Source organism: Eupeodes corollae, chromosome 3 (assembly GCF_945859685.1).
Source record: "Eupeodes corollae chromosome 3, idEupCoro1.1, whole genome shotgun sequence".
Taxonomy (NCBI): domain Eukaryota; kingdom Metazoa; phylum Arthropoda; class Insecta; order Diptera; family Syrphidae; genus Eupeodes; species Eupeodes corollae.
The window spans coordinates 86,534,733-86,550,077 of NC_079149.1; the positions used below are offsets into that span (position 1 = coordinate 86,534,733).

Below are 15,345 nucleotides of genomic sequence, written 5' to 3' on the forward strand. Positions count from 1 at the left end.
AAGACTTCTTTTGTCGCCAAAAGTTCCGCCTGGAACACGCAATGATTAAGAAGGCGGAATGAGAGACTTAAATTCAGTCGTGCGGAGTATACACCTCCACCAACCCCTTCTTTTGTTTCTCACCCATCTGTGTAAAAATGGATTGATTCATCTTCCAAGAATGTCCTATCCTCCCAAAAAGATCTGAAAGGTATAGAAATCTGGAATTTTCTGTCGAATTGCGGTTGAGGGATGGTGCAGTCTGTGTGCTTTGGAATCGATTCTAAATACCTAAGAATTACGGAGTGGCCAATGTTGTTGTTAGTCCACTGCGACGAAGCTTTGAAGCGAATGGCAGAGCTTGCAGCTATTTGTTTGCTAAATATGTCAAGACTCAAGAGCTGCCCGGTGCCGCAGATGGAGTCGTGCGAAGCGATCCGCTTATACACAAACAAGCTGAACGTTGGACTTTATTTAACTTATCCCTGTTTATACCTTTCTCTAAAGCAGTCCACCATACTGCCACACCGTACGTTAAAATCGGTCTGATTACCGATGTGTATAGCCAATACGAGATTCTGGGTTGTAAGCCCCATTTACTACCAATAGCTTTTTTGCAAGAAAAGAGACCTACAGTAGCTTTTTTGACCCTTTCCTGTACGTTGCGTTTCCAATTTAGTTTTTTATCTAAGACAAGACCCAGGTATTTAGCCTCGTCTGAGAATTCTAATTGGATTCCTTTAATATAGGGAGGGTTGACAAATGGAATTTTGTATCTCGTCGAAAATAAGACCAAATCGGTTTTGTGTAGTCTGTCTAAAGCATTTTGTAAGAGTTCTTTTAGGGTGATAAGGCGCTTTCCTGAAACTGCTATAGCAACGTCGTCTGCATAGGCTATTACTCTGAAACCCTCCATATCCAGAGGAGAGGGGATATAACACCACCTTGCGGCGTCCCTCTACTAACGAGTCGTCTACCAGAAGAGTTGCCCAGTTTTGAGTTAATCATTCTGCTAGTAAGCATTAAATGAATTAACTCCCGAAGCGAATTCTCTACATTTAGAGATGTTGTACAGATGTTGTACCTTCGATGTCAAGGAAAGCAACCATAGTGAACTCTTTATGATAAAGGGAATATTCGACCGTTTGTACTTAATGAAAATGAAGTATGCACCCAGCTCTATCGATATCGGAAAAGATATCACCGATGAATTTGATGTAAAACAAGGCTATGCACTTTCGTCAACAGGTTCTTTAACATCGTACTTGAAAGAATTGTGCAAAACTCCACCTTCAACACTAGAGGCACACTCTTCCAAAGGTCCATTCAATTTCAAAGCGTGATGTCAGTGTCGAGTTTTTGAGGATTGCGACAGAAACGGAGAAGATGGGTTTAGTGGTCAATGAGGGCAAGACCAAGTATATAAATAAATATATTGGTTAGGTGGCGCAACAGTCCGTTGAGAACTAGGGCTCCGTGACTTACAACTCTCAACCATTCTTGTGTGCGAGTAATGATATCAGGGATAGGGGACCTACAGTTTTAAGCCGAATCCGAACGGAAAGCACTTTTCATTTCATGAAAGGAATAACTCTTATGAGGATTTGTCAATTCCTCGCAAGAGGCAGTACCCGTTAAAGGGCACAGGCAGGAATTGAACCCGACCTCTGGCACGACAGTCCAACGCATTAACCATCATGCTACGGGTACTACAGACCAAGTATATGCTGTCTAGGCGTCACCATTGATAGCTATAACGTTGAGGTAGTTAAGGATTTTGTCTACCTAGGTACCGCTATAAACACAGACAACGACACCAGCGCTGAAATCAAACGAAGAATAAAAACACTTGCAAATCGCTGTTTCTTTGGACTTAGAACGCTATTGAGTAGTAAAGTCCTTCCTGACCATCTATAAGTCATTTATCATCCCGGTTCTCATTCATTGCGATGAGTCTTGGACCCTGCCAAAGAAAGATGAGAGCGTGTTAAGTTTCTTCGAGCGACAAATTCTTTGGGTGATTTTTCTTTTTGTCTGCATACATAGATGGAGTTTAGGAAAGATACGACTACCAACTGTGCCGGCTCTACAGCCACACTGACCTGGTTAAAAGAATAGAAGTCCAAAGACTTAGATAGCTTTGTCAAGTAGAGCGAATGGACATCAATAGACCGCGACTCAAGTGGCGCACCCAGGTGGGAGAGGACCTCAACCAATTTGGCGAGAGAAATTGGAGACAGCTAGCTAGCTGCAGACGCATGTTGGTTGAGGGACAGGTCCGACCCGGACTGTAGCGCCTTATTAAGTAAGTAAGTAATTAATGGAAACAAATGTTGAATTGAATTATTTAAACGGTATTTATTTACTATTTTGTCAAAGTGTTCTTAATTGTATGACCAGTTTTTTTATATTAAATTAATAATTTTCGGTTGACCAAAGTAAATAAATTGACAATACCCTGAAATAACGGTTGGAATTTAAAGTTAACATAATAAACTATCTTCTAAAAATATAATAACATTTTATTCATCACAAAACAAACGTAACATCAAATTTAAAAAAAGTAGACAATGGTGTTGAGTGTTCTTATTATTTTGGGCATAGCTGTACATATATTTGTCCAACACAACACAAAAATAGTACAAAATCCTTCATTTTATTTCTTTTTTGTTATGACCGCACTGACCTATAAACGTCAGGATATCGTATTTTCTCAGAAATCCAAAAAAAAATAGGTTTGAGAACGTAAGAAAAAAGCACGACTAAGAACTTAAAAAAATGCCCATATTCTCCATAACTCCACGCTAAATTAATCCAAAAAATAATTTAAATAAATAAAGTTTAGGTAAAGCCATTTTTTCATGACCTACGTAACTATCGATATGTATGCGAACAGAAGCGAATTTGTTTTTCCTTTTTTATTTCTTATTTAATCTCAAAGTAAAATATTTTGTCCATCAGTTTGGAGTTATTTTGAATCCCTTGCAAGGAAGGAATATTGTAATGGTTTTAATTAAATGTATTTAAAATAAGGTACACTTGTGCAAATGAAAAACATTTTTCAAAAAACATAGCTGCACCTGTTTTTGGGAAAGGAAAAAACACACAGTTGTTCTCTTTGTCGATATGACGTGACACACTGGTTTCCTTTTTGCTTTTTTGCTTTTCGCTGCTGGAGCTGGGCTGGATTCGGATTGTAAATTATATTTTGATTTCGCAATTTATTCCGTTAGATGCTCCGAAAAACATACACAGACACACTTATTGTAAAGAATAAACGAACATTTGCAATTTGTATTTTTCAATTTTCAATCAAATAAAATTTTCATGCAAAAGCGAATTAAAAAACCGATTATCCGTAAATTCGACCGACTGACATACAAATTTTTTTGACAGATGCCCATTCACTTTATTGCTTTTCTTCTTCATGGATTTCTATCGTGTATTCTTTCATTCTCTCCTTTTCTTTTCTGTCTTGTGTCTTCTGTGCTTACAAAAACAAATTCACCTCGCACAGTGAAGGCGAAATGATTTGGTTTAAGTTTTCACTCGAGTGGGCATATAACAGAGAACGGAACGAGGTGGAATTTCAAAAAAAGAAATTCAACACAGGAAGAAGGAAAAAAAGGACTATTTCTTCCGTTTTGAGATTTTTCTTTTTTTCTAACACTCCCACTCACACTACTCACACTCTTCTGCTGGTATTCCACAAGGGAAATAGGATATATTTTTTATCTACCGCTAACTGCAGTATGTAACACTATTTTATGAATTAAATTTTTCACCCAAAACTTTTCACGAACAACAGTTTTAGGTATGTTTTCGAGGGGCTACACTAATTGTGAGATGGTAGAAAGTGTAAATTATGCGTATCCATATCCATCGTTTGCACTTATAACAAAAGAAATAAAAGGACGATGTTTTTCTTTTCTTTTTTTTAGGTAAACGATAATTTTAGCAAGCTACTTAGCCGTAACGTACTTTATTTATTTATTAAGGCACCAAGGAATCTTGTAAGTATAATATTTATTAAATAAGTTTGTATCTACTTATTACACTTCGATTGATTTTTGTGTGTTCATTTTCAAAGAACATATCGCGACAGAATGTCCTTCTAAGTATATTTTTTCGTTCGTTCCGTTTTTTCTAAAGAGAAATGTCAAAAGGATGACAGGACAGTTTACACGATGCGAATTTTCCATGCACTGCAAGAAGTTATATCAACTTGCAAATGATGCACTCGTTAAATAAAGAAAGATTATATGATGGGGACGGATAATACGAATACCCTCTAGTTTGGGGGAGGGGGAACTTGCCTTACGAACGAGAACGAGAACGTGAACGAGAACAAGAACGACCACGGATGTCAATGGGACGGCCAAGAAACTTTTTCACCGCGGTAAACCTATTCACAATACGAATACAACAATAATATATAACGTCCTTCGGGAGGGTGGTGGTCGTGGTCGTGGTGGTGATAATAGTGGCGAAGACGATAATGAGAGAATAAAAATTGAAGATGCTTATGTCAGGTGTTGGTGGTGGTGGGGCAGAAGGAAGTGGTGAAAGAAACTTGGCCATTCAAAGGTTCTCTTTTTTACTAATACACACACTCTCACATACACATACACACTCGCACGTATACGCACGCACGGTGCACCAAACTTCAATTCAAAACAACTTCATGTTAAATATTATTAACACCAAATTAACAACATCATAATGTGTCGCTTAGTTGCAGTATTTTTCGATTTTTCCGACTTATTATTTTCCTGCTGCCTGAAATTATTTAGATTTGTCGTTTACGTTCACTTTCTTCACTTCGTTTAAAATTATTCACCACACTTAATCACGGATATTCTCCACAACACAACACACCACACACAATCAACCCTTTGGCAGAATGTATCCTTTCGATTAGATACAAATTTATTTCCTTTTTTATTTTCCCACCTATTATTGGATTGAGTTTTTATTTTTGAGGTTTTCACCGATTTTTATGAATTGAACTTAAACTCAAGATGAAGACTCTTAATTGGTGTTGATTTGTTTTCATTTCTGTCAAAGTTCTGGGAGTAATTCCGATGGAAAATGATGCAGATAATTTTTTTTCACGTTTCCTACCCTTGTACTTCTTATTAACACCACTTGATTTGCACTAGCACTGTGGGTATAATGAAATTGGGTAGCAGATTGAGAGGGGTGAAATTACCATGACACTTTGAGGGTGAAATATGTTTTCGCTGCAGGTAGGTAATTGGAGAGTATTTTATTTCATGTAGTTTTTCCACGAACCAGAGGTTAGTTTAAATGTGTAGACTTATTTTTCCTAAGTTATAGATTTAGGTTTGTTTGTTATGTTTTTCTATAAAAAAGCGGTATGTTTGGTGTTTCTGCTTTTTTAGCTCTGAACAGTCCACGGAACTGTCAAAAAATCGGTGTTTTTTTGTTTATTTAAGTAACCAATCTACGAATTTACATTCAACAGATTTCAAATTAAGTACATGTATGATACAATTCAGTTTATAAATACATAATAATGGTAGAGCTAGTGGTGGTATAATGTGTGGCATAAAACACACTGTTTTTGATAATATTATTACTTATGATACAAAACATTTTAAAATTTTACCTATTTATTTAAATTATAATGAATGGAGCATAAATTATAACGCGCTTTATAACTTTTTAACTATCTACAATCGTGAAAATATGATGATTATCGGAGATTTAAATGGTCGTATAATCGACTATCAGAATTCGGTCTTAAATAATTTCCACTCTTCTAGCGAAAGAAAATCTTTTGACAATTGTCTAAATCAAAATGGGAAACTTTTATTAGAATTGATTGAAGACTTTGGTTTTTTCGTTTTAAATGGAACATCTCAAAGTGACTCAAACGGAAACTTCACTTTCGTGTCTGGTCAGGGTTGCTCTGTAATAGACTACTGTCTTATTAAAGGTGAATGGCTAAGTATAATTGATAACTTTGAAACCTATCCAGCTAAATTTTCGTCTCATCTCCCTATAATTGTCTTTTGCAAATTAGAATCTATTAGTAAATCTACAAACAACCGGAAATGATAAATTAAAATGGAAAGAAAGACATGCAAATAGATATAAAATTAAACTTAATCATCAGCTGGTTGCGATGCCAAGTGTGACATCTGACTCTATAGATTCTATAACTCACATAGTTTCTTCAGTGATAAGACAGTCTGCAGAACTTTCTTCCCAACGTAGAAATATCTTTTAGTCTGTATGGTACGACGAAGAATGCAAAAAAAGTAGGGGAAAATCTTTCGCTTTCTTAAAACTATATAGAAAAACAAATAGCGCACTTTTTAAAGCACTGTATTTACAATCAAACCAAGAATACAAAAGGTTATGCAATCTCAAAAAAGAAATTTATTTAAAAAACACTGCTTCTAAGCTCGTTGAATGCAAGGACTCGAAATCTTTTTGGAAGACAGTACAAGTGTTGAGTGGGCGGAATAGGAGGGTATTGTTCACAATTGATAAAAATCTACTTGCTAATTGTTTTGAAACTCTACTTCTGCCTGACCCTAATCTAAACACAATAAGCTTTGCATTCCCTAATGTCATTATTCCTGAACTGGACACCAATCTTACAATGGTTGAGCTAGTAGTTGCTTTAAAAAAAATGAAAAATAACAAAGCACCTGGATCTGATGGGATCCCAGTAGACTTTTATAAACATGCTACTCCTGAGTTTTTGGAATATCTCTTAGAACTTTTCAATAGAATATTCATTGAAGAGACAATGTCTGAAAATTTTCGTCTGTCTCGAATTATAGCCATTTTTAAAAAAGGTAACCGTGATTTGCCAGAGAACTATAGAGGAATTGGTGTGCTTAACTCATTAAGAAAAGTGTTTACACAAATACTCTATACTAGACTTGCGACCTGGTTAGAAGATAATAAGATAATTAGTTGCTTTCAAGCTGGTTTTCGAGCCAACCTTTCAGCTACTGATCAAATTTTTGTACTCAGCACCACTGCTAGGCGTTTTATTGATAAAAAACAGAACTTATATGCCTTTTTCGTTGATTTAAAAGCGGCTTTTGACACTATTAATAGGAGGTCCTTACTCTATAAGCTCTCAGCAATTGGCCTATCTACTAAATTTATCAGAGTCTACGAAAAAATTCTCGAAAACACGATAGCATCTGTTCAGAATGGTGGAAAAGTATCTAAAGAATTTAGTTGTGAAGCAGGTGTCCCTCAAGCATGTGTTCTAAGCCCTATCATGTTTGCACTGTATATGAACGATGTCGAAAACAGTATACCTTTGGGAGTTCAGTTCGGGGATATTACACTAAAAGTCTTGTTTTATGTTGACGATCTAGTGATTTTATCAGACAGTCCGCTTACTCTACAGCCCCAGATAAACAAGCTGAAACAGTTTTGTGATCTATGGGATCTTAGAATAAATACCACCAAATCCAAAATAATGGTTTTTAGATCTCGAAATAGATCAACTGGCTATGGGCGGAATTGGACTTTAGATGGTGAGATAATTGAGGTCGTTAATGAATTTAAGTATCTTGGGTATACAATGACATATAATCTTAAAATTCAAACCTTTATAAAAGAAAAAACAACCGCTGCAAAAATTGCAATAAATACAATGTGGTCCCAGTTCTTCGCAAATAAACTCGTAGATCCAATCTCAAAATTCAAAGTCTTCAATGCCACCGTGAATACTTGTTTTTGCTATGGTAATGAAGTATATGGTTTGGAACAGTTGGAGGAAATGGAAAATATACAGAGGTATTTTTTCAATAAACATGACACTATACATTTTTCTTCTCGACTCAAGAGTTTGTATTCCAAATAAAAGACATTTCGAATTATAAGAATAATGGAAACCTTCTACATTGTTTTCAAAAATATTTCGAAGAGCAAATCTGAGAAATTTTTTTTTAAACATTTTCAATTCTCTTTTTATTAAAATCAGTTGTAGAGCTCCAAACAACACAGTTATATTCAAGAACAGGATGCACAATACTGCAGTATAAAGATTTAATGGTGCAAGGGTCCTTAAATTCCAATGAGTTTCTTTCGATGAATAAAAGTAAAGAATTTGCTTTGCATACAATATAATTAATATGTAAGTTAAATTTAAATTTTAAATCAAATATAACGCCCAAGTCTTTGAACTTTTCAACAACTTGTAACGGAAAATTATTTAATGAATAGTTTGGAATAATATTTAACAAAGTTCTATTGTAGGCCATATAAGCACACTTGTCAACATTTAACAACAGATCATTCGACTTACACCAATCAATAAATTAATTTAGATCATTTTGAATCATTTAGAAATTCGAGAAAAGAACTTTATGTCATCCGCATACATAAGGCAATGAGAATTTTTAAGAACATTTGGAAGATCATTAATAAAAAGTAAGAATAATAAGGGACCCATATGACTACCTTCTGAAACACCAGAAGTTACTTTAATCACTTTTGAGAAAAAGTCCCGATCTTTACATATTGTTTTCGACCAAGTAAATATGAAGAAAGCCATTGAAGTAGCGGTCCATGGAAGCCATATGCTAGAAGTTTTTTTCAGAGTATGTGTAAGTTAACTCTACTAAAGGCTTTTACAAAGTCTGTATTTATCACATGAACTTGTTTGCGATTGTCTAGAGAATTAATGACAAAATTTGTGAATTCTACTAGATTAGAACTAGTAGACCTACCTTTCCAAAAACCATGTTGATATTTACTTACATTTTGCTTTATGGTAGATTTAAATTTACCTTGGACAAGGCAATCTAAAAGCTTTGGAACAACAGGTAGCTTAGTTATTGGTCTATAGTTCGTTACTAAGTTTTTTGATACAGATTTAAAAATTGGATCAATGATAGAGACTTTCCACTCATTCAGGAAAATACCATTGGAAATAGATTTATTGAATATATGTAATAGCGGAACAGAAAGAGAACTTGCACAATGACGAAAAACAATAGGGAAAAATCCTAATATATCTGCATTTTTTTTAGGTTTAAGTTTATGCAAAGCATCTTAAATCTCAGTTAAGTCAAATGATATGCTAGAACAATCAAAAATAGATGGCAAGGCATTAATATAAAGGGTGTCCCAAAATTAACGCAAGATTTGAATTTGCCGCCATTTGTGCAGTGAAGTGTTGGCAACCCTGAAAAAAAAGCAATTTGACAGCTACACGATAGAACAACGTGTCTTCATTATTAAAGAATATTTCAAGAATAGTGAAAGCTTGGCGGCGCAGTTCGAAAATTTCATACAAAATATGGTCAGAAAAGTGTTTTAACTTCGTCAACTGTGAAGAGATTAATTAAAAAATTCATGGATACTGGATCCGTTGGAGACGCCAAACACACTGGTCGTCCAAAAACAAGCCGTTCAAATGTGAATATCGAAGCAGTGCGTGAGAGTGTTGCTGACAATCCAGGAACCTCAATTCCACGTCGTTGACAAGAATTGCAAATTTCAAGAACCTCTCTACAGCGTATACTCACCAAAGATCTGTGTCTTCCTGCTTACAAAATTCAATTAACACAATAATGACCATGGACAGAGAAGAGAGTTCGTTGAATGGATTGTTGAACATCAACAAATGGACCCTGATTTTTCGAGCAAAATCATCCCAAGCGATGAAGCACATTTTCATCTTGATGGCTTTTTCAATCGCCAAAATTGCCGCATTTGGGGTTCGGAGAACCCACATGTGATTGTCGAAAAACAAATGCATCCACAACGCGTGACTGTATGGTGTGGATTTTGGGCTGGAGGCATAATTGGGCCATATTTTTTTGAAAATGATGCTGGTTAAGCAGTGACTGTTACTGGTGCTCGATATTGCGACATGATTACACAGTTCTTTCTGACAAAATTGGATGATAATAATGTGTCCAATATGTGGTTTCAACAAGACGGTGCCACATGTCATACAGCCCGTGAAACAATTCAATTACTGCATGAGACATTTCCAGGTCGTGTACTCTCTCGTTTCGGTGATCAAAATTGGCCTCCTAAATCGTGTGATTTAACACCATTAGACTTCTTTTTATGGGGTTATTTGAAATCACAAGTCTATGTCAACAAGCCCACAACCACCCGTGCATTAAAGGAGGAGATTCAACGTTACATCAACGAAATTCAGCCACATTTATGCAGAATGGTCATGGAAAATTTCAACAAAAGAGTGCGCATGTGCATGCAAAGCCGTGGAGGCCATTTGTCCGATGTGTTATTTCATACATAACCCTATCCTATGTACTTTACGAGTCAATACAAATACAACTATCAAAAGACTAAAAACGGCGATTTCTATTCAAATCTTGCGTTAATTTTGCGACACCCTTTATTAATAATTTATTGTTGAAGATGTAGACGAGTTATAAATACTTTCAAAAAACAATCGTTTTCGGATCACTAGTTTTACTCGTATTATTACCAAAAAACATAGCTGTTGAAAAGTATTTATAAATTTCCAAAAAGATGTGGAAGATTGCTTTAGATTACTTTCAACAGAATGAATATAATTACAATAAAGAAATTTTGAAAGAAAAACAAACTCTTTCCTGAGACGAGAAAAAACTGCATAAGAATCATCGGAAGGCTTTTCTTTATATTTTTTTAAACGCTTCATTTTTAGCATTTTTAAATTTTATATTTTTTTATTATACCAAACCGGATGAGAGCTAACTTTTCTGCTATACATGGGTATACAATCATTTAAAACATTGTTAAAAAAGAATTTAAAACATTGGAACTTTCCATGTATATTTTTATCCAGAAACTCATTTGACCAATTAATATTTCTAAAACAATTATTCATCAAAGATAAATTATACCGACTTTAAAATTTATAAAATTTATAAATTATTACATTGCATACAACACAGAAAGACCGAGCAGAAACCTCTGTTATATATTTTTACTACTCCAAACTTGATCAATTTGCACAGCGCCACTTCTTACGCATAATCAAGCGAGAAAAAGATTGGAAAAGCAACAGCGGCAGAGATTAGAACAGCAAATTCATCAACGTCTTTAGATATAAGTCCTACATTTGTTGTTGCTATTGCATAGCTGACAGCTTTTTCCCTAAAAGGCATTTCACACCAAACCCAAAACCGGGTTTTCGGCAAAAAGTTTTCGAAAACACCGAACATTTACACGTTTTCATTTGACATTTAAATTTGATGAAAAAAACATTTCAGAATGAGCCGCAGAACTTTCGATATACTCGCAATCAACTAAGGGATCTGGAAATGCAAAATACAAACTTTAGCCCTATGTCGGTACTTATCAAGTTGATTTTCAGGAAGGTAAAGATCTATACCAGCTCCAAAAGAACGAATGAGATCCCGTCATTGAGTGGTTTATCAAACGTTTCGATACGAACATACAAAAATCTCCCAGTATATCACCACCCACTGTCTCGGATGTGGATAAAATGAAAATATCCAAGTACTTTCTTTCACACAGTGAAGATGTACTATATGGTATCAAGATTCAATCTTTTGAAAATTCTTGAAGTGCAAACATTCTTTCACAACAAACTCAATCCAAAATACTGCTTATGACTATTGCTTCTGTTGGCCAAATGTGCCTTCAGAATCGCCATGTATTGTGGCCGTCCAAGCAGCTTATAGGACGGGTTGAGAAGATTCTGAACGATTTCGTGTAGGTCCTTATGGCCGGAGGAGAAAAGGTCAATTCCTAGTTCCAGATTCGTACCAAAATCACACTCGCCTGGTTTGTCCAAAGCACTGAGGATTTTTTTGATGTTGGCATCGGTGTCCAGTCCATCAAGGAGCGATAGCCCACTGTATTTTGTTAGTTGATTGATGTAATAATTATAATATTGACAGTAGTAAGGTAGCTTTATACCATGTCTCTGTAAATTGTGCAATTTAGTTTAAGAAAACATATTATAACATTGATGCTATAATAAAGATAAAAATAAAGCCCACTGTCGTGGTTTTATTCACTAGAACAACGATTCCCACATTGTGGAACGTTTTGGCGCAAATTTTCTTAGCTCGCTGCGACTTAGGCTTCACCAGAAATTTCCTTCCATACTTATTCTTCTATACAAATGAACTTATCGCCTTTCTCATATCTCCCAAACCCTTGTGATTGAACGGAGTTACCGGAAAGTCTTTCTCCAGGTAGTAAGCGAAAGCGTCGAACAAATTTGTTGCTACGAATTGGAAGACGCATCCCTTGGAAACGTCATTACGAACTATCAGCAAGTCTTTCTCGTTCTTGGGGTCGATACGCCAGTAGCCATAGTGAATTCCGGTTCCTCGCTTAACAAAGAGCGTTTGAAACTCTGGAGGATCATAAAAGAACCACTAGTGCCGCAAATAGTCACCGAGGCTTTTATTCTCGACTTTGGAAAATTTTTCATATTCTGTAAATAAAAAACAAAAAGCAATAATTTTTATTTTATAAGGAAATTGTATAAATAATATTACTTACCACGACCAAATTTAGCTGTTTTGTTTACATTAATTTGAGCGCTGAATGTTTCGAAAGGTTGGTTTGTTTAGTTCAACTTTGAATTGCAACTAGTTTTCGAAAGGTTTTATATAAAACTTGTGGTTTACGAAAACTTGTGGGTTACCAGAACTTGTGGTATGAGAAAACTTGAGATTTCGATGTAGGTTTTCGGCCAAAACCGATATTTTCGCGAAAACCTGGTTTTGGATTTGATGTGAAAAGCCTATTAGATGTGCATTGGTAACACACTGTTTATTATAAGTTGACGTTAGCGTTTTCAATGCCTTTCAAAACTACTTGCTGTTCTTCCCGCTTTTAGTTGTTGACAGTGCTAATGCTGTTTTAAGTTTTCAGTTAAAATAAAACTTCTTCAAAGAATTTCTTTGTGAAGATCATTTAGCTGATTCAAGCCTCAGCCAAGCGAGTGGGGTTCGAAATAATTTGAACCGATAACTTGGCCTTATATTTTCAACCGATCCAGATAACTCGTCAGTCACTCTCTGCCCCCTTATTCTTTCAGCTGTTGATAATTAAAACCAAGGCCAAGGGCGGATCCAGATTTTTAATCAGGGGGGGGGGGGGGCGATTTACACATTTAACATATAGAAGCGTTTTTACTCACCACTTAAAATGTTCTTTAATGTTTTTGTAAAGGATGCTGACAAAATCAAAATAACGTAATGTGCTTCTTAACCTTACATTTACACATTTCAAGGGCTAAAGTGAGCACTTTAGTTATATAATTATTTTAGAACACTGTTGTCCAGCAAGGTATGGTCTAATTTTTTTTATTGGACGAATCCCTACATATGAATGCATTCCAAGATTCCAACACTTTTCTAAATATGCCATACTCAAGAGCTAAGACACAATAGTTTTTTGGTACATTTCCCCCAGAATGTTTTGAAACGTAGTTTTTTTTAAATAACATTTCCTTTTCTTGTTTTCATTTCTAACAATGCGAAGAACGCTTTAAAAATTCAAAATCCCTTAAAATGAGATATGATATGAAGTATTTTCGCGATTTTTGTACGTAGTTTTTTCGAAATCAAATTTCGGGAGTCTATTATTACTATTGCTATCAGTCTTGTTACTCGTAGATGCTAGAAAATATTTTGATCTTAAGGGAGTCAACGAAACTTAAGAATTGTAGAGACAAAAATGCTTTGAATTTAAAGCTATAGGTGGATTTAAGTACATTATTTCTCTAAAAATTAAATAAAAACAAATTAAAGTAAACAAATAAGTTGGGAAGAAACTTTTGTGTGGCACTCACAAATTATACGTTTCAGAATCACTTTTCACTTCAAATCTCAAGGAATTCGAGGCCATTATTTCAATAGATACGAAACGTTCATTATGTTTTTCAACTAGCCATTAGTTTAACAAAAGTGTCACTTTTGCTGGTACTTAGTTGGTGGGCATCTAAAGCAAATTCACTTCAAAAAGTAAATTTATTTAATTTTGTTAAATCTTAAAAGTTTTTGTGTTCAATAAAAAATCAATGTTTTCTTGAGAAAATCCTTTGATTTTACCCCGTGAAATCTCCTTCATCTGTTACATCTCAGCACATTACCGGAACTTAGAGACATTTCTGACACGCCTCTTCTATCTAAAACCTCTGAAATCTAAATCCTAATTCATTCGATTTCAACATCAGCATCTATAGCCTCAAACTCATTTTGACCCACCCCCACTCAAGTTTACATATAAGTAAGTTTTTAAGTTACACTTAAAGCTTGAATTAAATTAAATAAATGTAGGGGTTAAGCCTCTACTAAAATTATACAAAATTTGTATATTTTTCGCTTTTATTCTTACACTTATCGCCTAAATTGCTCTTTGCATTTAATTAAAAAAAAAAGCTCAAATCAAATATTCTTAAAAATATATGAGACATAAATAAGATTGTAAGTTTGCGAGGCTATCTAATTTCATGAATTAGATTTTTTCAATAAAATCCGTGATGGTTTTAAAAATCTAAAATCCCTATTCAGTTCATATTTGTATGTAAAACTTCTTCATAAGTTGTAAGATTTTATAAGTCTTATAAAAACTGGCAGATTTTTCTCAAAATTTGTTAACCTATTTTCTATCAACCATGTAAACGCTTAATTTAATCTGTCAAAAGTGACAGAAAAAAATTGGTAGCCAATCGTCCGCCAATTTTCTGACAGACTTCTTGCAATCGTTTGTACACGTCTAAACACCAATTTTTTGTATTTTGAAAGAATTGAACAATTGTCCTTTACTTGAATATTCGATGATAATGATTGCAATTTTTATTTTGTAGACATTTTTTGGATAGAAAACAACAATCAAAATTTACAGGATTTTGAAACTACGAAAATCGAAAGACATAAAAAGTCATCATTTGGAAAAATGACAAAAAAGAAGTTATAAAAAAAGGTTGACGATGATGGGACCAATGAACAAATTTTACAAAATACTTGTTATTGCCTTCATTATTGTATTCACTTTTTTTATATTTTATATCCTTTCTTTTTTTATTTTAATGTTCATGTTATTTGTGAGTCTTGTTATAGTCTTCCAACCGTTATTATAAGGTATTCCAATTATTAATCGTCGGCAATTGTTAGCCGATTTTCTACCAAAAAATTGTCAAGGTTTTCTCAAAATCTAATCAAATTCAAGGTTTTCTCAAAACATTATACAAAGTCAAATAAAAACTTAAAACTAATGAGAATTTTACTAAAATGATCTAAATTGTATCTAGAGGAAAAGAAACTTTGCTAGCCTTAAAAACCCCATTTTTTGTTGTTTTTAAAACTGCTTATTTTAAAAACCTGATGTTAAGCAAAATTTAAAAAAAAAGTATTG

The 15,345-nt window shown here is 34.4% G+C and overlaps 1 protein-coding gene across 1 annotated transcript in view; it reads right to left on the reverse strand.

Moving 5' to 3' along the window:
- The window catches only part of LOC129948811 (UPF0047 protein YjbQ-like), an 86,924-nt gene extending 81,843 nt beyond the window's left edge, over positions 1-5,081 (reverse strand). Inside the window, exon 1 of the mRNA XM_056059864.1 lies at positions 3,060-5,081. The gene's annotated coding sequence lies outside the window, so the exon portion shown is untranslated. The remainder of the gene's footprint in view (positions 1-3,059) is intronic.
- Between the last annotated feature and the right edge of the window lie 10,264 nt (positions 5,082-15,345).